Raw genomic sequence first — 23286 nt, 5'->3', positions numbered from 1 at the left:
CACCAGACCTGGCACTGCCCTCTCAGTGCACTTCTATCCTGATTGCCTAGAATGGTGATCCCTGCAGGTGTGAGAACACCAGACCCTGCACTGCCCTTTCAGTGCACTTCTATTTCGATTGCCTAGAATACTGATCCCTGCAGGTGTGAGAACACCAGACCTGGCACTGCCCTCTTAAAGCACTTCTATCCTGATTGACTAGGATGGTGATCCCTGCAGCTTTGAGAAAACCAGGACTGGCACTGCCCTCTCAGAGCACTTCTATCCTGATTGCCTAGAATGGTGATCCCGGCAGGTGTGAGAACACCAGAGCTGTCATTGCCCTCTCAGTGCACTTCTTTTCTGATTGCCTTGAATGGTGACCCCTGCAGGTGTGAGAACACCAGAGTGGACCCTGCCTCTCAGTGCACTTCTATTCTGATTGCCTGGAATTGTGATCCCTGCAGGTGTGAGAACACCATACCTGGCACTGCCTTCTCAGTGCAATTCTATTGTGATTGCCTAGAATGGTGATCTCTGCAGGTGTGAGAACACCAAACCTGGCACTGCCCTCTCAGAGCACTCCTATCCTGATTAGCTAGGATGGTGATCCCTGCAGGTGTGAGAACACCAGAGCGGGCACTGCCATATCAGTGCACTGTGCCCAGATTGCCTAGAACGGTGATCCCTGCAGGTGTGAGAACACCAAACCTGGCACTGCCCTCTCAGTGCACTTCTGTCCTGATTGCCTAGAATGGTGATCCCTGCAAGTGTGAGAACACCAGACCTGGCACTGCCCTCTCAGTGCAATTCCATTGTGATTGAATAGAATAGTGATCCCTGCAGGTGTGAGAACACCATACCTGGCACTGCCCTCTCAGAGCACTTCTTTTCTGATTAGCTAGGATGGTGATCCCTGCAGGTGTGAGAACACCAGAGCTGGCATTGCCCTCTCAGTGCACTTTTTTCCTGATTGCCTAGAATGGTGATTCCTGCAGGTGTAAGAACATCAGAGCGGGCACTGCCCTCTCAGTGCATTTCTATTCTGATTTCCTAGGATGGTGATCCCTGCAGGTGTGAGAACACCAGACCTGGCACTGCCCTCTCAGTGCACTTCTATCCCGATTGCCTAGAATGGTGATCCCTGCAGGTGGGAGAACAACAGAGCTGGTGCTGCCCTCTCAGTGCACATCTATTCTGATTGCCTAGGATGGTGATCCCTGCAGGTGTGAGAACACCAGACCTGGCACTGCCCTCTCAGTGCACTTCTATCCCGATTGCCTAGAATGGTGATCCTTGCGGGTGGGAGAACAACAGAGCTGGCACTGCCCTCTCAGTGCACTTCTATTCTGATTACCTAGGATGCTGATCCCTGCAGGTGTGAGAATACCAGACCTGGCACTGCCCTTTTAGAGCACTTTTATCCTGATTGCCTAGAATGGTGATCCCTGCAGGTGTGAGAACACCAGACCTGGCACTGCCCTCTCAGTGCAATTCCATTGTGATTGCCTAGAATAGTGATCCCTGCAGGTGTGAGAACACCATACCTGGCACTGCCCTCTCAGAGCACTTCTGCCCTGATTAGCTAGGATGGTGATCCCTGCAGGTGTGAGAACACCAGAGCGGGCATTGCCCTCTCAGTGCACTTCTTTTCTGATTGCCTTGAATGGTGACCCCTGCAGGTGTGAGAACACCAGAGCAGGCACTGCCCTCTCAGTGCACTTTTGTCCTGATTGCCTAGAATGGTGATTCCTGCAGGTGTGAGAACATCAGAGCGGGCACTGCTCTCACAGTGCACTTCTATCCTGAATGCCTAGAATGGTGATCCCTGCATATGTGAGAACACCAGACCTGGCACTGCCCTCTCAGTGCATTTCTATTCTGATTTCCTAGGATGGTGATCCCTGCAGGTGTGAGAACACCAGACCTGGCACTGCCCTCTCAGTGCACTTCTATCCCGATTGCCTAGAATGGTGATCCCTGCAGGTGGGAGAACAACAGAGCTGGCACTGCCCTCTCAGTGCACATCTATTCTGATTGCCTAGGATGGTGATCCCTGCAGGTGTGAGAACACCAGACCTGGCACTGCCCTCTCAGTGCACTTCTATCCCGATTGCTTAGAATGGTGATCCCTGCAGGTGGGAGAACAACAGAGCTGGCACTGCCCTCTCAGTGCACTTCTATTCTGATTTCCTAGGATGGTGATCACTGCAGGTGTGAGAACACCAGACCTGGCACTGCCCTCTCAGTGCACTTCTATCCCGATTGCCTAGAATGGTGATCCTTGCGGGTGGGAGAACAACAGAGCTGCCACTGCCCTCTCAGTGCACTTCTATTCTGATTACCTAGGATGCTGATCCCTGCAGGTGTGAGAATACCAGACCTGGCACTGCCCTCTTAGAGCACTTTTATCCTGATTGCCTAGAATGGTGATCCCTGCAGGTGTGAGAACACCAGACCTGGCACTGCCCTCTCAGTGCAATTCCATTGTGATTGCCTAGAATAGTGATCCCTGCAGGTGTGAGAACACCATACCTGGCACTGCCCTCTCAGAGCACTTCTGCCCTGATTAGCTAGGATGGTGATCCCTGCAGGTGTGAGAACACCAGAGCTGGCATTGCCCTCTCAGTGCACTTCTATCCCGATTGCCTAGAATGGTGATCCCTGCAGGTGGGAGAACAACAGAGCTGGCACTGCCCTCTCAGTGCACTTCTATTCTGATTTCCTAGGATGGTGATCACTGCAGGTGTGAGAACACCAGACCTGGCACTGCCCTCTCAGTGCACTTCTATCCCGATTGCCTAGAATGGTGATCCTTGCGGGTGGGAGAACAACAGAGCTGGCACTACCCTCTCAGTGCACTTCTATTCTGATAACCTAGGATGCTGATCCCTGCAGGTGTGAGAATACCAGACCTGGCACTGCCCTCTTAGAGCACTTTTATCCTGATTGCCTAGAATGGTGATCCCTGCAGGTGTGAGAACACCAGACCTGGCACTGCCCTCTCAGTGCAATTCCATTGTGATTGCCTAGAATAGTGATCCCTGCAGGTGTGAGAACACCATACCTGGCACTGCCCTCTCAGAGCACTTCTGCCCTGATTAGCTAGGATGGTGATCCCTGCAGGTGTGAGAACACCAGAGCTGGCATTGCCCTCTCAGTGCACTTCTTTTCTGATTGCCTTGAATGGTGACCCCTGCAGGTGTGAGAACACCGGAGCAGGCACTGCCCTCTCAGTGCACTTTTGTCCTGATTGCCTAGAATGGTGATTCCTGCAGGTGTGAGAACATCAGAGCGGGCACTGCTCTCACAGTGCACTTCTATCCTGAATGCCTAGAATGGTGATCCCTGCATATGTGAGAACACCAGACCTGGCACTGCCCTCTCAGCGCAGTTCTATTCTGATTTCCTAGGATGGTGATCCCTGCAGGTGTGAGAACACCAGACCTGGCACTGCCCTCTCAGTGCACTTCTATCCCGATTGCCTAGAATGGTAATCCCTGCAGGTGGGAGAACAACAGAGCTGGCACTGCCCTCTCAGTGCACATCTATTCTGATTTCCTAGGATGGTGATCCCTGCAGGTGTGAGAACACCAGACCTGGCACTGCCCTCTAACTGCAATTCTGCCCTGATTAGCTAGAATGGAGATCCCTGCAGGTGGGAGAACAACAGGACTGGCACTGCCCTCTCAGTGCACTTCTAATCTGATTTCCTAGGATGGTGATCCCTGCAGGTGTGAGAACACCAGAACTGGCACTGCCCTCTCAGTGCACTTCTATCCCGATTGCCTAGAATGGTGATCCTTGCGGGTGGGAGAACAACAGAGCTGGCACTGCCCTCTCAGTGCACTTCTCTTCTGATTTCCTAGGATGCTGATCCCTGCAGGTGTGAGAATACCAGACCTGGCACTGCCCTCTTAGAGCACTTTTATCCTGATTGCCTAGAATGGTGATCCTGCAGGTGTGAGAACACCAGACCTGGCACTGCCCTCTCAGTGCAATTCCATTGTGATTGCCTAGAATAGTGATCCCTGCAGGTGTGAGAACACCATACCTGGCACTGCCCTCTCAGAGCACTTCTGCCCTGATTAGCTAGGATGGTGATCCCTGCAGGTGTGAGAACACCACAGCAGGCACTGCCCTCTCCGTGCACTTCTGCCCTGATTAGCTAGGATTGTGATCCCTGCAGGTGTGAGAACACCAGACCTGGCACTGCCCTCTCAGTGCACTTGTATCCTGATTGCCTAGAATGGTGATCCCTGCAGGTGGGAGAACAACAGAGCTGGCACTGCCCTCTCAGTGCACTTCTATCCCGATTGCCTAGAATGGTGATCCCTGCAGGTGGGAGAACAACAGACCTGGCACTGCCCTCTCAGTGCACTTCTATTCTTATTTCCTGGGATGGTGATCCCTGCAGGTGTGCGAACACCAGACCTGGCACTGCCCTCTCAGTGCACTTCTATCCCGATTGCCTAGAATGGTGATCCTTGCGGGTGGGAGAACAACAGAGCTGGCACTGCCCTCTCAGTGCACTTCTATTCTGATTTCCTAGGATGCTGATCCCTGCAGGTGTGAGAATACCAGACCTGGCACTGCCCTCTTAGAGCACTTTTATCCTGATTGCCTAGATTGGTGATCCCTGCAGGTGTGGGAACACCAGACCTGGCACTGCCCTCTCAGTGCAATTCCATTGTGATTGCCTAGAATAGTGATCCCTGCAGGTGTGAGAACACCATACCTGGCACTGCCCTCTCAGAGCACTTCTGCCCTGATTAGCTAGGATGGTGATCCCTGCAGGTGTGAGAACACCAGAGCTGGCATTGCCCTCTCAGTGCACTTCTATCCCGATTGCCTAGAATGGTGATCCCTGCAGGTGGGAGAACAACAGAGCTGGCACTGCCCTCTCAGTGCACTTCTATTCTGATTTCCTAGGATGGTGATCACTGCAGGTGTGAGAACACCAGACCTGGCACTGCCCTCTCAGTGCACTTCTATCCCGATTGCCTAGAATGGTGATCCTTGCGGGTGGGAGAACAACAGAGCTGGCACTACCCTCTCAGTGCACTTCTATTCTGATAACCTAGGATGCTGATCCCTGCAGGTGTGAGAATACCAGACCTGGCACTGCCCTCTTAGAGCACTTTTATCCTGATTGCCTAGAATGGTGATCCCTGCAGGTGTGAGAACACCAGACCTGGCACTGCCCTCTCAGTGCAATTCCATTGTGATTGCCTAGAATAGTGATCCCTGCAGGTGTGAGAACACCATACCTGGCACTGCCCTCTCAGAGCACTTCTGCCCTGATTAGCTAGGATGGTGATCCCTGCAGGTGTGAGAACACCAGAGCTGGCATTGCCCTCTCAGTGCACTTCTTTTCTGATTGCCTTGAATGGTGACCCCTGCAGGTGTGAGAACACCGGAGCAGGCACTGCCCTCTCAGTGCACTTTTGTCCTGATTGCCTAGAATGGTGATTCCTGCAGGTGTGAGAACATCAGAGCGGGCACTGCTCTCACAGTGCACTTCTATCCTGAATGCCTAGAATGGTGATCCCTGCATATGTGAGAACACCAGACCTGGCACTGCCCTCTCAGCGCAGTTCTATTCTGATTTCCTAGGATGGTGATCCCTGCAGGTGTGAGAACACCAGACCTGGCACTGCCCTCTCAGTGCACTTCTATCCCGATTGCCTAGAATGGTAATCCCTGCAGGTGGGAGAACAACAGAGCTGGCACTGCCCTCTCAGTGCACATCTATTCTGATTTCCTAGGATGGTGATCCCTGCAGGTGTGAGAACACCAGACCTGGCACTGCCCTCTAACTGCAATTCTGCCCTGATTAGCTAGAATGGAGATCCCTGCAGGTGGGAGAACAACAGGACTGGCACTGCCCTCTCAGTGCACTTCTAATCTGATTTCCTAGGATGGTGATCCCTGCAGGTGTGAGAACACCAGAACTGGCACTGCCCTCTCAGTGCACTTCTATCCCGATTGCCTAGAATGGTGATCCTTGCGGGTGGGAGAACAACAGAGCTGGCACTGCCCTCTCAGTGCACTTCTCTTCTGATTTCCTAGGATGCTGATCCCTGCAGGTGTGAGAATACCAGACCTGGCACTGCCCTCTTAGAGCACTTTTATCCTGATTGCCTAGAATGGTGATCCTGCAGGTGTGAGAACACCAGACCTGGCACTGCCCTCTCAGTGCAATTCCATTGTGATTGCCTAGAATAGTGATCCCTGCAGGTGTGAGAACACCATACCTGGCACTGCCCTCTCAGAGCACTTCTGCCCTGATTAGCTAGGATGGTGATCCCTGCAGGTGTGAGAACACCACAGCAGGCACTGCCCTCTCCGTGCACTTCTGCCCTGATTAGCTAGGATTGTGATCCCTGCAGGTGTGAGAACACCAGACCTGGCACTGCCCTCTCAGTGCACTTGTATCCTGATTGCCTAGAATGGTGATCCCTGCAGGTGGGAGAACAACAGAGCTGGCACTGCCCTCTCAGTGCACTTCTATCCCGATTGCCTAGAATGGTGATCCCTGCAGGTGGGAGAACAACAGACCTGGCACTGCCCTCTCAGTGCACTTCTATTCTTATTTCCTGGGATGGTGATCCCTGCAGGTGTGCGAACACCAGACCTGGCACTGCCCTCTCAGTGCACTTCTATCCCGATTGCCTAGAATGGTGATCCTTGCGGGTGGGAGAACAACAGAGCTGGCACTGCCCTCTCAGTGCACTTCTATTCTGATTTCCTAGGATGCTGATCCCTGCAGGTGTGAGAATACCAGACCTGGCACTGCCCTCTTAGAGCACTTTTATCCTGATTGCCTAGATTGGTGATCCCTGCAGGTGTGGGAACACCAGACCTGGCACTGCCCTCTCAGTGCAATTCCATTGTGATTGCCTAGAATAGTGATCCCTGCAGGTGTGAGAACACCATACCTGGCACTGCCCTCTCAGAGCACTTCTGCCCTGATTAGCTAGGATGGTGATCCCTGCAGGTGTGAGAACACCAGAGCTGGCATTGCCCTCTCAGTGCACTTCTATCCCGATTTCCTAGAATGGTGATCCCTGCAGGTGGGAGAACAACAGAGCTGGCACTGCCCTCTCAGTGCACTTCTATTCTGATTTCCTAGGATGGTGATCACTGCAGGTGTGAGAACACCAGACCTGGCACTGCCCTCTCAGTGCACTTCTATCCCGATTGCCTAGAATGGTGATCCTTGCGGGTGGGAGAACAACAGAGCTGGCACTACCCTCTCAGTGCACTTCTATTCTGATTACCTAGGATGCTGATCCCTGCAGGTGTGAGAATACCAGACCTGGCACTGCCCTCTTAGAGCACTTTTATCCTGATTGCCTAGAATGGTGATCCCTGCAGGTGTGAGAACACCAGACCTGGCACTGCCCTCTCAGTGCAATTCCATTGTGATTGCCTAGAATAGTGATCCCTGCAGGTGTGAGAACACCATACCTGGCACTGCCCTCTCAGAGCACTTCTGCCCTGATTAGCTAGGATGGTGATCCCTGCAGGTGTGAGAACACCAGAGCTGGCATTGCCCTCTCAGTGCACTTCTTTTCTGATTGCCTTGAATGGTGACCCCTGCAGGTGTGAGAACACCGGAGCAGGCACTGCCCTCTCAGTGCACTTTTGTCCTGATTGCCTAGAATGGTGATTCCTGCAGGTGTGAGAACATCAGAGCGGGCACTGCTCTCACAGTGCACTTCTATCCTGAATGCCTAGAATGGTGATCCCTGCATATGTGAGAACACCAGACCTGGCACTGCCCTCTCAGCGCATTTCTATTCTGATTTCCTAGGATGGTGATCCCTGCAGGTGTGAGAACACCAGACCTGGCACTGCCCTCTCAGTGCACTTCTATCCCGATTGCCTAGAATGGTGATCCCTGCAGGTGGGAGAACAACAGAGCTGGCACTGCCCTCTCAGTGCACATCTATTCTGATTTCCTAGGATGGTGATCCCTGCAGGTGTGATAACACCAGACCTGGCACTGCCCTCTAACTGCAATTCTGCCCTGATTAGCTAGAATGGTGATCCCTGCAGGTGGGAGAACAACAGAGCTGGCACTGCCCTCTCAGTGCACTTCTAATCTGATTTCCTAGGATGGTGATCCCTGCAGGTGTGAGAACACCAGAACTGGCACTGCCCTCTCAGTGCACTTCTATCCCGATTGCCTAGAATGGTGATCCTTGCGGGTGGGAGAACAACAGAGCTGGCACTGCCCTCTCAGTGCACTTCTATTCTGATTTCCTAGGATGCTGATCCCTGCAGGTGTGAGAATACCAGACCTGGCACTGCCCTCTTAGAGCACTTTTATCCTGATTGCCTAGAATGGTGATCCCTGCAGGTGTGAGAACACCAGACCTGGCACTGCCCTCTCACTGCAATTCCATTGTGATTGCCTAGAATAGTGATCCCTGCAGGTGTGAGAACACCATACCTGGCACTGCCCTCTCAGAGCACTTCTGCCCTGATTAGCTAGGATGGTGATCCCTGCAGGTGTGAGAACATAACAGCAGGCACTGCCCTCTCCGTGCACTTCTGCCCTGATTAGCTAGGATTGTGATCCCTGCAGGTGTGAGAACACCAGACCTGGCACTGCCCTCTCAGTGCACTTGTATCCTGATTGCCTAGAATGGTGATCCCTGCAGGTGGGAGAACAACAGAGCTGGCACTGCCCTCTCAGTGCACTTCTATCCCGATTGCCTAGAATGGTGATCCCTGCAGGTGGGAGAACAACAGACCTGGCACTGCCCTCTCAGTGCACTTCTATTCTTATTTCCTGGGATGGTGATCCCTGCAGGTGTGAGAACACCAGACCTGGCACTGCCCTCTCAGTGCACTTCTATCCCGATTGCCTAGAATGCTGATCCCTGCAGGTGTGAGAATACCAGACCTGGCACTGCCCTCTTAGAGCACTTTTATCCTGATTGCCTAGAATGGTGATCCCTGCAGGTGTGAGAACACCAGACCTGGCACTGCCCTCTCAGTGCAATTCCATTGTGATTGCCTAGAATAGTGATCCCTGCAGGTGTGAGAACACCATACCTGGCACTGCCCTCTCAGAGCACTTCTGCCCTGATTAGCTAGGATGGTGATCCCTGCAGGTGTGAGAACACCAGAGCTGGCATTGCCCTCTCAGTGCACTTCTATCCCGATTTCCTAGAATGGTGATCCCTGCAGGTGGGAGAACAACAGAGCTGGCACTGCCCTCTCAGTGCACTTCTATTCTGATTTCCTAGGATGGTGATCACTGCAGGTGTGAGAACACCAGACCTGGCACTGCCCTCTCAGTGCACTTCTATCCCGATTGCCTAGAATGGTGATCCTTGCGGGTGGGAGAACAACAGAGCTGGCACTACCCTCTCAGTGCACATCTATTCTGATTACCTAGGATGCTGATCCCTGCAGGTGTGAGAATACCAGACCTGGCACTGCCCTCTTAGAGCACTTTTATCCTGATTGCCTAGAATGGTGATCCCTGCAGGTGTGAGAACACCAGACCTGGCACTGCCCTCTCAGTGCAATTCCATTGTGATTGCCTAGAATAGTGATCCCTGCAGGTGTGAGAACACCATACCTGGCACTGCCCTCTCAGAGCACTTCTGCCCTGATTAGCTAGGATGGTGATCCCTGCAGGTGTGAGAACACCAGAGCTGGCATTGCCCTCTCAGTGCACTTCTTTTCTGATTGCCTTGAATGGTGACCCCTGCAGGTGTGAGAACACCGGAGCAGGCACTGCCCTCTCAGTGCACTTTTGTCCTGATTGCCTAGAATGGTGATTCCTGCAGGTGTGAGAACATCAGAGCGGGCACTGCTCTCACAGTGCACTTCTATCCTGAATGCCTAGAATGGTGATCCCTGCATATGTGAGAACACCAGACCTGGCACTGCCCTCTCAGCGCATTTCTATTCTGATTTCCTAGGATGGTGATCCCTGCAGGTGTGAGAACACCAGACCTGGCACTGCCCTCTCAGTGCACTTCTATCCCGATTGCCTAGAATGGTGATCCCTGCAGGTGGGAGAATAACAGAGCTGGCACTGCCCTCTCAGTGCACATCTATTCTGATTTCCTAGGATGGTGATCCCTGCAGGTGTGAGAACACCAGACCTGGCACTGCCCTCTAACTGCAATTCTGCCCTGATTAGCTAGAATGGTGATCCCTGCAGGTGGGAGAACAACAGAGCTGGCACTGCCCTCTCAGTGCACTTCTAATCTGATTTCCTAGGATGGTGATCCCTGCAGGTGTGAGAACACCAGAACTGGCACTGCCCTCTCAGTGCACTTCTATCCCGATTGCCTAGAATGGTGATCCTTGCGGGTGGGAGAACAACAGAGCTGGCACTGCCCTCTCAGTGCACTTCTATTCTGATTTCCTAGGATGCTGATCCCTGCAGGTGTGAGAATACCAGACCTGGCACTGCCCTCTTAGAGCACTTTTATCCTGATTGCCTAGAATGGTGATCCTGCAGGTGTGAGAACACCAGACCTGGCACTGCCCTCTCAGTGCAATTCCATTGTGATTGCCTAGAATAGTGATCCCTGCAGGTGTGAGAACACCATACCTGGCACTGCCCTCTCAGAGCACTTCTGCCCTGATTAGCTAGGATGGTGATCCCTGCAGGTGTGAGAACACCACAGCAGGCACTGCCCTCTCCGTGCACTTCTGCCCTGATTAGCTAGGATTGTGATCCCTGCAGGTGTGAGAACACCAGACCTGGCACTGCCCTCTCAGTGCACTTGTATCCTGATTGCCTAGAATGGTGATCCCTGCAGGTGGGAGAACAACAGAGCTGGCACTGCCCTCTCAGTGCACTTCTATCCCGATTGCCTAGAATGGTGATCCCTGCAGGTGGGAGAACAACAGACCTGGCACTGCCCTCTCAGTGCACTTCTATTCTTATTTCCTGGGATGGTGATCCCTGCAGGTGTGAGAACACCAGACCTGGCACTGCCCTCTCAGTGCACTTCTATCCCGATTGCCTAGAATGGTGATCCTTGCGGGTGGGAGAACAACAGAGCTGGCACTGCCCTCTCAGTGCACTTCTATTCTGATTTCCTAGGATGCTGATCCCTGCAGGTGTGAGAATACCAGACCTGGCACTGCCCTCTTAGAGCACTTTTATCCTGATTGCCTAGAATGGTGATCCCTGCAGGTGTGAGAACACCAGACCTGGCACTGCTTTCTCAGTGCAATTCCATTGTGATTGCCTAGAATAGTGATCCCTGCAGGTGTGAGAACACCATACCTGGCACTGCCCTCTCAGAGCACTTCTGCCCTGATTAGCTAGGATGGTGATTCCTGCAGGTGTGAGAACACCACAGCAGGCACTGCGCTCTCCGTGCACTTCTGCCCTGATTAGCTAGGATGGTGATCCCTGCAGGTGTGAGAACACCAGACCTGGCACTGCCCTCTCAGTGCACTTGTATCCTGATTGCCTAGAATGGTGATACCTGCAGGTGGGAGAACAACAGAGCTGGCACTGCCCTCTCAGTGCACTTCTATCCCGATTGCCTAGAATGGTGATCCCTGCATGTGGGAGAACAACAGACCTGGCACTGCCCTCTCAGTGCACTTCTATTCTTATTTCCTGGGATGGTGATCCCTGCAGGTGTGAGAACACCAGACCTGGCACTGCCCTCTCAGTGCACTTCTATCCCGATTGCCTAGAATGGTGATCCTTGCGGGTGGGAGAACAACAGAGCTGGCACTGCCCTCTCAGTGCACTTCTATTCTGATTTCATAGGATGCTGAACCCTGCAGGTGTGAGAATACCAGACCTGGCATTGCCCTCTTAGAGCACTTTTATCCTGATTGCCTAGAATGGTGATCCCTGCAGGTGTGAGAACACCAGACCGGGCACTGCCCTCTCAGTGCAATTCCATTGTGATTGCCTAGAATAGTGATCCCTGCAGGTGTGAGAACACCATACCTGGCACTGCCCTCTCAGAGCACTTCTGCCTTGATTAGCTAGGGTGGTGATCCCTGCAGGTGTGAGAACACCAGAGCAGGCACTGCCCTCTCCATGCACTTCTGCTCTGATTGCCTAGAATGGTGATCCCTGCAGGTGTGAGAACACCAGAGCAGGCACTGCCCTCTCAGTGCACTTCTATCCTGATTGCCTAGAATGGTGATCCCTGCAGGTGTGAGAACACTATGCCTCGCACTGACCCCTGAGAGCATTTCTATCCTGATTGCCTAGAATGCTGATCCCTGCAGGTGTGAGAACACCAGAGCAGGCACTGCCCTCTCCGTGCACTTCTATCCTGATTGCCTAGAATGGTGATCCCTACAGGTGTGAGAACACCAGACCTGGCACTGCCCTCTCAGTGCACTTCTATCCTGATTACCTAGAATGGTGATCCCTACATGTGTTAGAACACCTGACCTGGCACTGCCCTCTCAGAGCACTTCTATCCTGATTGCGTAGAATGGTGATCCCTGCAGGTGTGAGAACACAAGAGTGGGCACTGCCCTCTCAGTGCACTTCTATTCTGATTACCTCGAATGCTGATCCCTGCAGGACCTGGCACTGCCATCTCATTGCACTACTATCTTGATTGCCTAGGATGGTGATCCCTGCAGGTGTGAGAACACCAGACCTGGCACTGCCCTCTCAGCGCACTTCTATTCTGATTGCCTAGGATGGTGATCCCTGTAGGTGTGAGAACACCAGACCTGGCACTGCTCTCTCAGAGCACTTCTATCCTGATTGCCTAGAATGGTGATCCCTGCAGGTGTGAGAACACCAGACCTGGCACTGCCCTCTCAGTGCACTTATCCTGATTGCCTAGAATGGTGATCCCTGCAGGTGTGAGAACACCAGACCTGGCACTGCCCTTTCAGTGCACTTCTATTTCGATTGCCTAGAATACTGATCCCTGCAGGTGTGAGAACTCCAGACCTGGCACTGCCCTCTTAAAGCACTTCTATCCTGATTGACTAGGATGGTGATAATAATAATAATAATAATAATAATTTGGCACTTATATAGCGCTACGAACCCTCAGGTATCTGAGCGCTGCTTATTATTACCCACGGTGTGTGGTGCTCATTTATCGACCTCGGAAGGATGAAAGGCTGAGTTTGGCCCTGCCGGGATTCGAACCTGCGTAAGCAGGCTCTGCACGGATGTCAAAGCGAGCGCTCTACTCGCTGTGCCACTTGACCGGTGATCCCTGCAGCTTTGAGAAAACCAGGACTGGCACTGCCCTCTCAGAGCACTTCTATCCTGATTGCCTAGAATGGTGATCCCTGCAGGTGTGAGAACACCAGAGCTGGCATTGCCCTATCAGTGCACTTCTTTTCTGATTGCCTTGAATGGTGACCCCTGCAGGTGTGAGAACACTAGAGTGGACCCTGCCTATCAGTGCACTTCTATTCTGATTGCCTGGAATTGTGATCCCTGCCGGTGTGAGAACACCATACCTGGCACTGCCCTCTCAGTGCAATTCTATTGTGATTGCCTAGAATGGTGATCCCTGCAGGTGTGAGAACACCAAACCTGGCACTGCCTTCTCGGAGCACTCCTATCCTGATTAGCTAGGATGGTGATCCCTGCAGGTGTGAGAACTCCAGAGCGGGCACTGCCCTATCAGTGCACTGTGCCCAGATTGCCTAGAACGGTGATCCCTGCAGGTGTGAGAACACCAAACCTGGCTCTGCCCTATCAGTGCACTTTTGTCCTGATTGCCTAGAATGGTGATTCCTGCAGGTGTGAGAACATCAGAGCGGGCACTGCTCTCACAGTGCACTTCCATCCTGAATGCCTAGAATGGTGATCCCTGCATGTGTGAGAACACCAGACCTGGCACTGCCCTCTCAGTGCACTTCTATCCTGATTGCCTAGAATGGTGATCCCTGCAGGTGGGAGAACAACAGAGCTGGCACTGCCCTCTCAGTGCACTTCTATTCTGATTTCCTAGGATGGTGATCCCTGCAGGTGTGAGAACACCAGACCTCGCACTGCCCTCTAAGTGCAATTCTATTGTGATTGCCTAGAATAGTGATCCCTGCAGGTGTGAGAACACCATACCTGGCACTGCCCTCTCAGAGCACTTCTGCCCTGATTAGCTAGGATGATGATCCCTGCAGGTGTGAGAACACCAGACCTGGCACTGCCCTCTCAGTGCACTTGTATCCCGATTGCCTAGAATGGTGATCCCTGCAGGTGGGAGAACAACAGAGCTGGCACTGCCCTCTCAGTGCACTTCTAATCTGATTTCCTAGGATGGTGATCCCTGCATGTGTGAGAACACCAGAACTGGCACTGCCCTCTCAGTGCACTTCTATTCTGATTTCCTAGAATTGTGATCCCTGCAGGTGTGAGAACACCAGACCTGGCACTGCCCTCTCAGTGCAATTCCATTGTGATTGCCTAGAATAGTGATCCCTGCAGGTGTGAGAACACCATACCTGGCACTGCCCTCTCTATGCACTTCTGCCCTGATTGCCTAGAATGGTGATCCCTGCAGGTGTGAGAACACCAGAGCAGGCACTGCCCTCTCCATGCACTTCTGCCCTGATTGCCTAGAATGGTGATCCCTGCAGGTGTGAGAACACCAGAGCAGGCACTGTCCGCTCAGTGCACTTCTATACTGATTGCCTAGAATGGTGATCCATGCAGGTGTAAGAACACTATGCCTGGCACCGACCCCTGAGAGCATTTCTATCCTGATTGCCTAGAATGCTGATCCCTGCAAGTTTGAGAACACCAGGACTGGCACTGCACTCCCAGAGCACTTCTATCTTGATTGCCTAGGATGGTGATCCCTGCAGGTGTGAGAACACCAGACCTGGCACTGCCATCTCAGTGCACTTCTATCTTGATTGCCTAGGATGCTGATCCCTGCAGGTGTAAAACAACAGACCTGGCACTGCCATCTCAGTGCACTTCTATCTTGATTGCCTAGGATGGTGATCCCTGCAGGTGTGAGAACACCAGACCTGGCACTGCCCTCTTAGAGCACTTCTATTCTGATTGCCTAGGATGGTGATCCCTGTAGGTGTGAGAACACCAGACCTGGCACTGCCCTCTCAGAGCATTTCTATCCTGATTGCCTAGAAAGGTGATCTCTGCAGGTGTGGGAACACCAGACCTGGCACTGCCCTCTCTGAGCACTTATCCTGATTGCCTAGAATGGTGATCCCTGCAGGTGTGAGAACACCAGACCTGGCACTGCCCTCTCAGTGCACGTCTATCCTGATTGCCTAGAATGGTGATCCCTGCAGGTGTGAGAACGCCAGACCTGACACTGCCCTTTCACTGCACTTCTATTTCGATTGCCTAGAATACTGATCCCTGCAGGTAGGTGTGAGAACACCAGACCTGGCACTGCCCTCTCAGAGCACTTATCCTGATTGACTAGGATGGTGATCCCTGCAAGTTTGAGAATACCAGGACTGGCACTGCACTCCCAGAGCACTTCTATCCTGATTGCCTAGAATGGTGATCCCTGCAGGTGTGAGAACACCAGAGCTGGCATTGCCCTCTCAGTGCACTTCTTTTCTGATTGCCTTGAATCGTGACTCCTGCAGGTGTGAGAACACCGGAGTGGACCCTGCCTCTCAGTGCACTTCTATTCTGATTGCCTGGAATTGTGATACCTGCAGGTGTGAGAACACCATACCTGGCACTGCCCTCTCAGTGCACTTCTATTCTGATTGCCTAGGATGGTGATCCCTGTAGGTGTGAGAACAACAGAGCTGGCACTGCCCTCTCAGTGCACTTCTATTCTGATTTCCTAGGATGGTGATCACTGCAGGTGTGAGAACACCAGACCTGGCACTGCCCTCTCAGTGCACTTCTATCCCGATTGCCTAGAATGGTGATCCTTGCGGGTGGGAGAACAACAGAGCTGGCACTGCCCTCTCAGTGCACTTCTATTCTGATTACCTAGGATGCTGATCCCTGCAGGTGTGAGAATACCAGACCTGGCACTGCCCTCTTAGAGCACTTTTATCCTGATTGCCTAGAATGGTGATCCCTGCAGGTGTGAGAACACCAGACCTGGCACTGCCCTCTCAGTGCAATTCCATTGTGATTGCCTAGAATAGTGATCCCTGCAGGTGTGAGAACACCATACCTGGCACTGCCCTCTCAGAGCACTTCTGCCCTGATTAGCTAGGATGGTGATCCCTACAGGTGTGAGAACACCAGAGCTGGCATTGCCCTCTCAGTGCACTTCTTTTCTGATTGCCTTGAATGGTGACCCCTGCAGGTGTGAGAACACCGGAGCAGGCACTGCCCTCTCAGTGCACTTTTGTCCTGATTGCCTAGAATGGTGATTCCTGCAGGTGTGAGAACATCAGAGCGGGCACTGCTCTCACAGTACACTTCTATCCTGAATGCCTAGAATGGTGATCCCTGCATATGTGAGAACACCAGACCTGGCACTGCCCTCTCAGTGCATTTCTATTCTGATTTCCTAGGATGGTGATCCCTGCAGGTGTGAGAACACCAGACCTGGCACTGCCCTCTCAGTGCACTTCTATCCCGATTGCCTAGAATGGTGATCCCTGCAGGTGTGAGAACAACAGAGCTGGCACTGCCCTCTCAGTGCACATCTATTCTGATTTCCTAGGATGGTGATCTCTGCAGGTGTGAGAACACCAGACCTGGCACTGCCCTCTAACTGCAATTCTGCCCTGATTAGCTAGAATGGTGATCCCTGCAGGTGGGAGAACAACAGAGCTGGCACTGCCCTCTCAGTGCACTTCTAATCTGATTTCCTAGGATGGTGATCCCTGCAGGTGTGAGAACACCAGAACTGGCACTGCCCTCTCAGTGCACTTCTGCCCTGATTAGCTAGGATGGTGATCCCTACAGGTGTGAGAACACCAGAGCTGGCATTGCCCTCTCAGTGCACTTCTTTTCTGATTGCCTTGAATGGTGACCCATGCAGGTGTGAGAACAACGGAGCAGGCACTGCCCTCTCAGTGCACTTTTGTCCTGATTGCCTAGAATGGTGATTCCTGCAGGTGTGAGAACATCAGAGCGGGCACTGCTCTCACAGTGCACTTCTATCCTGAATGCCTAGAATGGTGATCCCTGCATATGTGAGAACACCAGACCTGGCACTGCCCTCTCAGTGCATTTCTATTCTGATTTCCTAGGATGGTGATCCCTGCAGGTGTGAGAACACCAGACCTGGCACTGCCCTCTCAGTGCACTTCTATCCCGATTGCCTAGAATGGTGATCCCTGCAGGTGTGAGAACAACAGAGCTGGCACTGCCCTCTCAGTGCACTTCTAATCTGATTTCCTAGGATGGTGATCCCTGCAGGTGTGAGAACACCAGAACTGGCACTGCCCTCTCAGTGCACTTCTATCCCGATTGCCTAGAATGGTGATCCTTGCGGGTGGGAGAACAACAGAGCTGGCACTGCCCTCTTAGAGCACTTTTATCCTGATTGCCTAGAATGGTGATCCCTGCAGGTGTGAGAACACCAGACCTGGCACTGCCATCTCAGTGCAATTCCATTGTGATTGCCTAGAATAGTGATCCCTGCAGGTGTGAGAACAACATACCTGGCACTGCCCTCTCAGAGCACTTCTGCCCTGATTAGCTAGGATGGTGATCCCTGCAGGTGTGAGAACACCACAGCAGGCACTGCCCTCTCCGTGCACCTCTGCCCTGATTAGCTAGGATTGTGATCCCTGCAGGTGTGAGAACACCAGACCTGGCACTGCCCTCTCAGTGCACTTGTATCCTGATTGCCTAGAATGGTGATCCCTGCAGGTGGGAGAACAACAGAGCTGGCACTGCCCTCTCAGTGCACTTCTATCCCGATTGCCTAGAATGGTGATCCCTGCAGGTGGGAGAACAACAGACCTGGCACTGCCCTCTCAGTGCACTTCTATTCTTATTTCCTGGGATGGTGATCCCTGCAGGTGTGAGAACACCAGACCTGGCACTGCCCTCTCAGTGCACTTCTATCCCGATTGCCTAGAATGGTGATCCTTGCGGGTGGGAGAACAACAGAGCTGGCACTGCCCTCTCAGTGCACTTCTATTCTGATTTCCTAGGATGCTGATCCCTGCAGGTGTGAGAATACCAGACCTGGCACTGCCCTCTTAGAGCACTTTTATCCTGATTGCCTAGAATGGTGATCCCTGCAGGTGTGAGAACACCAGACCTGGCACTGCCCTCTCAGTGCAATTCCATTGTGATTGCCTAGAATAGTGATCCCTGCAGGTGTGAGAACACCATACCTGGCACTGCCCTCTCAGAGCACTTCTGCCCTGATTAGCTAGGATGGTGATCCCTGCAGGTGTGAGAACACCACAGAAGGCACTGCCCTCTCCGTGCACTTCTGCCCTGATTAGCTAGGATGGTGATCACTGCAGGTGTGAGAACACCAGACCTGGCATTGCCCTCTCAGTGCACTTGTATCCTGATTGCCTAGAATGGTGATCCCTGCAGGTGGGAGAACAACAGAGCTGGCACTGCCCTCTCAGTGCACTTCTATCCCGATTGCCTAGAATGGTGATCCCTGCATGTGGGAGAACAACAGACCTGGCACTGCCCTCTCAGTGCACTTCTATTCTTATTTCCTGGGATGGTGATCCCTGCAGGTGTGAGAACACCAGACCTGGCACTGCCCTCTCAGTGCACTTCTATCCCGATTGCCTAGAATGGTGATCCTTGCCGGTGGGAGAACAACAGAGCTGGCACTGCCCTCTCAGTGCACTTCTATTCTGATTTCCTAGGATGCTGATCCCTGCAGGTGTGAGAATACCAGACCTGGCACTGCCCTCTTAGAGCACTTTTATCCTGATTGCCTAGAATGGTGATCCCTGCAGGTGTGAGAACACCACAGCAGGCACTGCCCTCTCCGTGCACTTCTGCTCTGATTAGCTAGGATTGTGATCCCTGCAGGTGTGAGAACACCAGACCTGGCACTGCCCTCTCAGTGCAATTCCATTGTGATTGCCTAGAATAGCGATCCCTGCAGGTGTGAGAACACCAGAGCAGGCACTGCCCTCTCCGTGCACTTCTGCCCTGATTGCCTAGAATGGTGATCCCTGCAGGTGTGAGAACACCAGAGCAGGCACTGCCCTCTCAGTGCACTTCTATCCTGATTGCCTAGAATGGTGATCCCTGCAGGTGTGAGAACACTATGCCTGGCACTGACCCCTGAGAGCATTTCTATCCTGATTGCCTAGAATGCTGATCCCTGCAGGTGTGAGAACACCAGAGCAGGCACTGCCCTCTCCGTGCACTTCTATTCTGATTGCCTAGAATGGTGATCCCTACAGGTGTGAGAACACCAGACCTGGCACTGCCCTCTCAGTGCACTTCTATCCTGATTACCTAGAATGGTGATCCCTACATGTGTTAGAACACCTGACCTGGCACTGCCCTCTCAGTGCACTTCTATTCTGATTGCCTAGGATGGTGGTCCCTGCAGGTGTGAGAACACCAGGCATGGCACTGCCCTCTCACTGCACTTCTATCCTGATTTCCTAGAATGGTGATCCCTGCAGGTGTGAGAACACCAGGCGTGGCACAGCCCTCCAAGTGCACTTCTATTCTGATTGCCTAGAATGGTGATCCCAGCTGGTGTGAGAACACAAGAGTGGGCACTGCCCTCTCACTGCACTTCTACCCTGATTGCCTAGAATGGTGATCCCTGCATGTGTGAGAACACCAGACCTGGCACTGCCCTCTCAGTGAAATTCTATCCTGATTGCCTAGAATGGTGATCCCTGCAGGTGTGAGAACACCAGACCTGGCACTGCCATCTCAGTGCACTTCTATCTTGATTGCCTAGGATGGTGATCCCTGCAGGTGTGAGAAAACCAGACCTGGCACTGCCATCTCAGTGCACTTCTATCTTGATTGCCTAGGATGGTGATCCCTGCAGGTGTGAGAACGCCAGACCTGGCACTGCCCTCTTAGAGCACTTTTATCCTGATTGCCTAGAATGGTGATCCCTGCAGGTGTGAGAACACCAGACCTGGCACTGCCCTCTCAGTGCAATTCCATTGTGATTGCCTAGAATAGTGATCCCTGCAGGTGTGAGAACACCATACCTGGTACTGCCCTCTCAGAGCACTTCTGCCTTGATTAGCTAGGATGGTGATCCCTGCAGGTGTGAGAACACCAGAGCAGGCACTGCCCTCTCCGTGCACTTCTGCCCTGATTGCCTAGAATGGTGATCCCTGCAGGTGTGAGAACACCAGAGCAGGCACTGCCCTCTCAGTGCACTTCTATCCTGATTGCCTAGAATGGTGATCCCTGCAGGTGTGAGAACACTATGCCTGGCACTGACCCCTGAGAGCATTTCTATCCTGATTGCCTAGAATGCTGATCCCTGCAGGTGTGAGAACACCAGAGCAGGCACTGCCCTATCCGTGCACTTCTATCCTGATTGCCTAGAATGGTGATCCCTACAGGTGTGAGAACACCAGACCTGGCACTGCCCTATCAGTGCACTTCTATCCTGATTACCTAGAATGGTGATCCCTACATGTGTTAGAACACCTGACCTGGCACTGCCCTCTCAGTGCACTTCTATTCTGATTGCCTAGGATGGTGGTCCCTGCAGGTGTGAGAACACCAGGCATGGCACTGCCCTCTCACTGCACTTCTATCCTAATTTCCTAGAATGGTGATCCCTGCAGGTGTGAGAACACCAGGCGTGGCACAGCCCTCTCAGTGCACTTCTATTCTGATTGCCTAGAATGGTGATCCCAGCTGGCGTGAGAACACAAGAGTGGGCACTGCCCTCTCACTGCACTTCTACCCTGATTGCCTAGAATGGTGATCCCTTCATGTGTGAGAACACCAGACCTGGCACTGCCCTCTCAGTGAAATTCTATCCTGATTGCCTAGAATGGTGATCCCTGCAGGTGTGAGAACACCAGACCTGGCACTGCCATCTCAGTGCACTTCTATATTGATTGCCTAGGATGGTGATCCCTGCAGGTGTGAGAAAACCAGACCTGGCACTGCCATCTCAGTGCACTTCTATCTTGATTGCCTAGGATGGTGATCCCTGCAGGTGTGAGAACGCCAGACCTGGCACTGCCCTCTTAGAGCACTTTTATCCTGATTGCCTAGAATGGTGATCCCTGCAGGTGTGAGAACACCAGACCTGGCACTGCCCTCTCAGTGCAATTCCATTGTGATTGCCTAGAATAGTGATCCCTGCAGGTGTGAGAACACCATACCTGGCACTGCCCTCTCAGAGCACTTCTGCCTTGATTAGCTAGGATGGTGATCCCTGCAGGTGTGAGAACACCAGAGCAGGCACTGCCCTCTCCGTGCACTTCTGCCCTGATTGCCTAGAATGGTGATCCCTGCAGGTGTGAGAACACCAGAGCAGGCACTGCCCTCTCAGTGCACTTCTATCCTGATTGCCTAGAATGGTGATCCCTGCAGGTGTGAGAACACTATGCCTGGCACTGACCCCTGAGAGCATTTCTATCCTGATTGCCTAGAATGCTGATCCCTGCAGGTGTGAGAACACCAGAGCAGGCACTGCCCTATCCGTGCACTTCTATCCTGATTGCCTAGAATGGTGATCCCTACAGGTGTGAGAACACCAGACCTGGCACTGCCCTATCAGTGCACTTCTATCCTGATTACCTAGAATGGTGATCCCTACATGTGTTAGAACACCTGACCTGGCACTGCCCTCTCAGTGCACTTCTATTCTGATTGCCTAGGATGGTGGTCCCTGCAGGTGTGAGAACACCAGGCATGGCACTGCCCTCTCACTGCACTTCTATCCTAATTTCCTAGAATGGTGATCCCTGCAGGTGTGAGAACACCAGGCGTGGCACAGCCCTCTCAGTGCACTTCTATTCTGATTGCCTAGAATGGTGATCCCAGCTGGCGTGAGAACACAAGAGTGGGCACTGCCCTCTCACTGCACTTCTACCCTGATTGCCTAGAATGGTGATCCCTTCATGTGTGAGAACACCAGACCTGGCACTGCCCTCTCAGTGAAATTCTATCCTGATTGCCTAGAATGGTGATCCCTGCAGGTGTGAGAACACCAGACCTGGCACTGCCATCTCAGTGCACTTCTATCTTGATTGCCTAGGATGGTGATCCCTGCAGGTGTGAGAAAACCAGACCTGGCACTGCCATCTCAGTGCACTTCTATCTTGATTGCCTAGGATGCTGATCCCTGCAGGTGTAAAACAACAGACCTGGCACTGCCATCTCAGTGCACTTCTATCTTGATTGCCTAGGATGGTGATCCCTGCAGGTGTGAGAACACCAGACCTGGCACTGCCCTCTTAGATCACTTTTAATCTGATTGCCTAGGATGGTGATCCCTGTAGGGGTGAGAACACCAGACCTGGCACTGCCCTCTCAGAGCACTTCTATCCTGATTGCCTAGAATGGTGATCCCTGCAGGTGTGGGAACACCAGACCTGGCACTGCCCTCTCAGAACACTTATACTGATTGCCTAGAATGGTGATCCCTGCAGGTGTGAGAACACCAGACCTGGCACTGCCCTCTCAGTGCACGTCTATCCTAATTGCCTAGAATGGTGATCCCTGCAGGTGTGAGAACGCCAGACCTGACACTGCCCTTTCAGTGCACTTCTATTTCGATTGCCTAGAATACTGATCCCTGCAGGTAGGTGTGAGAACACCAGACCTGGCACTGCACTCTCAGAGCACTTTTATTCTGCTTTCCTAGAATGGTGATCCCTGCAGGTGTGAGAACACCAGACCTGGCACTGCCCTCTCAGAGCACTTCTATTCTCCTTGCCTAGAATGGTGACCCCTGCAGGTGTGAGAACACCAGACCTGGCACTGCCCTCTCAGAGCACTTCTATCCTGATTGCGTAGAATGGTGATCCCTGCAGGTGTGAGAACACAAGAGTGGGCACTGCCCTCTCAGTGCACTTCTATTCTGATTGCCTCGAATGCTGATCCCTGCAGGACCTGGCACTGCCATCTCATTGCACTACTATCTTGATTGCCTAGGATGGTGATCCCTGCAGGTGTGAGGCCATTCTAGGCAATCAGAATAGAAGTGCACTGAGAGGGCTGTGCCACGCCTGGTGTTCTCACACCTGCAGGGATCACCATTCTAGGAAATTAGGATAGAAGTGCAGTGAGAGGGCAGTGCCATGCCTGGTGTTCTCACACCTGCAGGGACCACCATCCTAGGCAATCAGAATAGAAGTGCACTGAGAGGGCAGTGCCAGGTCAGGTGTTCTAACACATGTAGGGATCACCAGACCTGGCACTGCCCTCTCAGCGCACTTCTATTCTGATTGCCTAGGATGGTGATCCCTGTAGGTGTGAGAACA

The sequence above is a fragment of the Ambystoma mexicanum genome, chromosome 8 (assembly GCF_040938575.1).
Source record: "Ambystoma mexicanum isolate Mex_15411 chromosome 8, UKY_AmexF1_1, whole genome shotgun sequence".
In the NCBI taxonomy this organism is placed as follows: domain Eukaryota; kingdom Metazoa; phylum Chordata; class Amphibia; order Caudata; family Ambystomatidae; genus Ambystoma; species Ambystoma mexicanum.
This window is presented reverse-complemented; position numbering follows the sequence as displayed.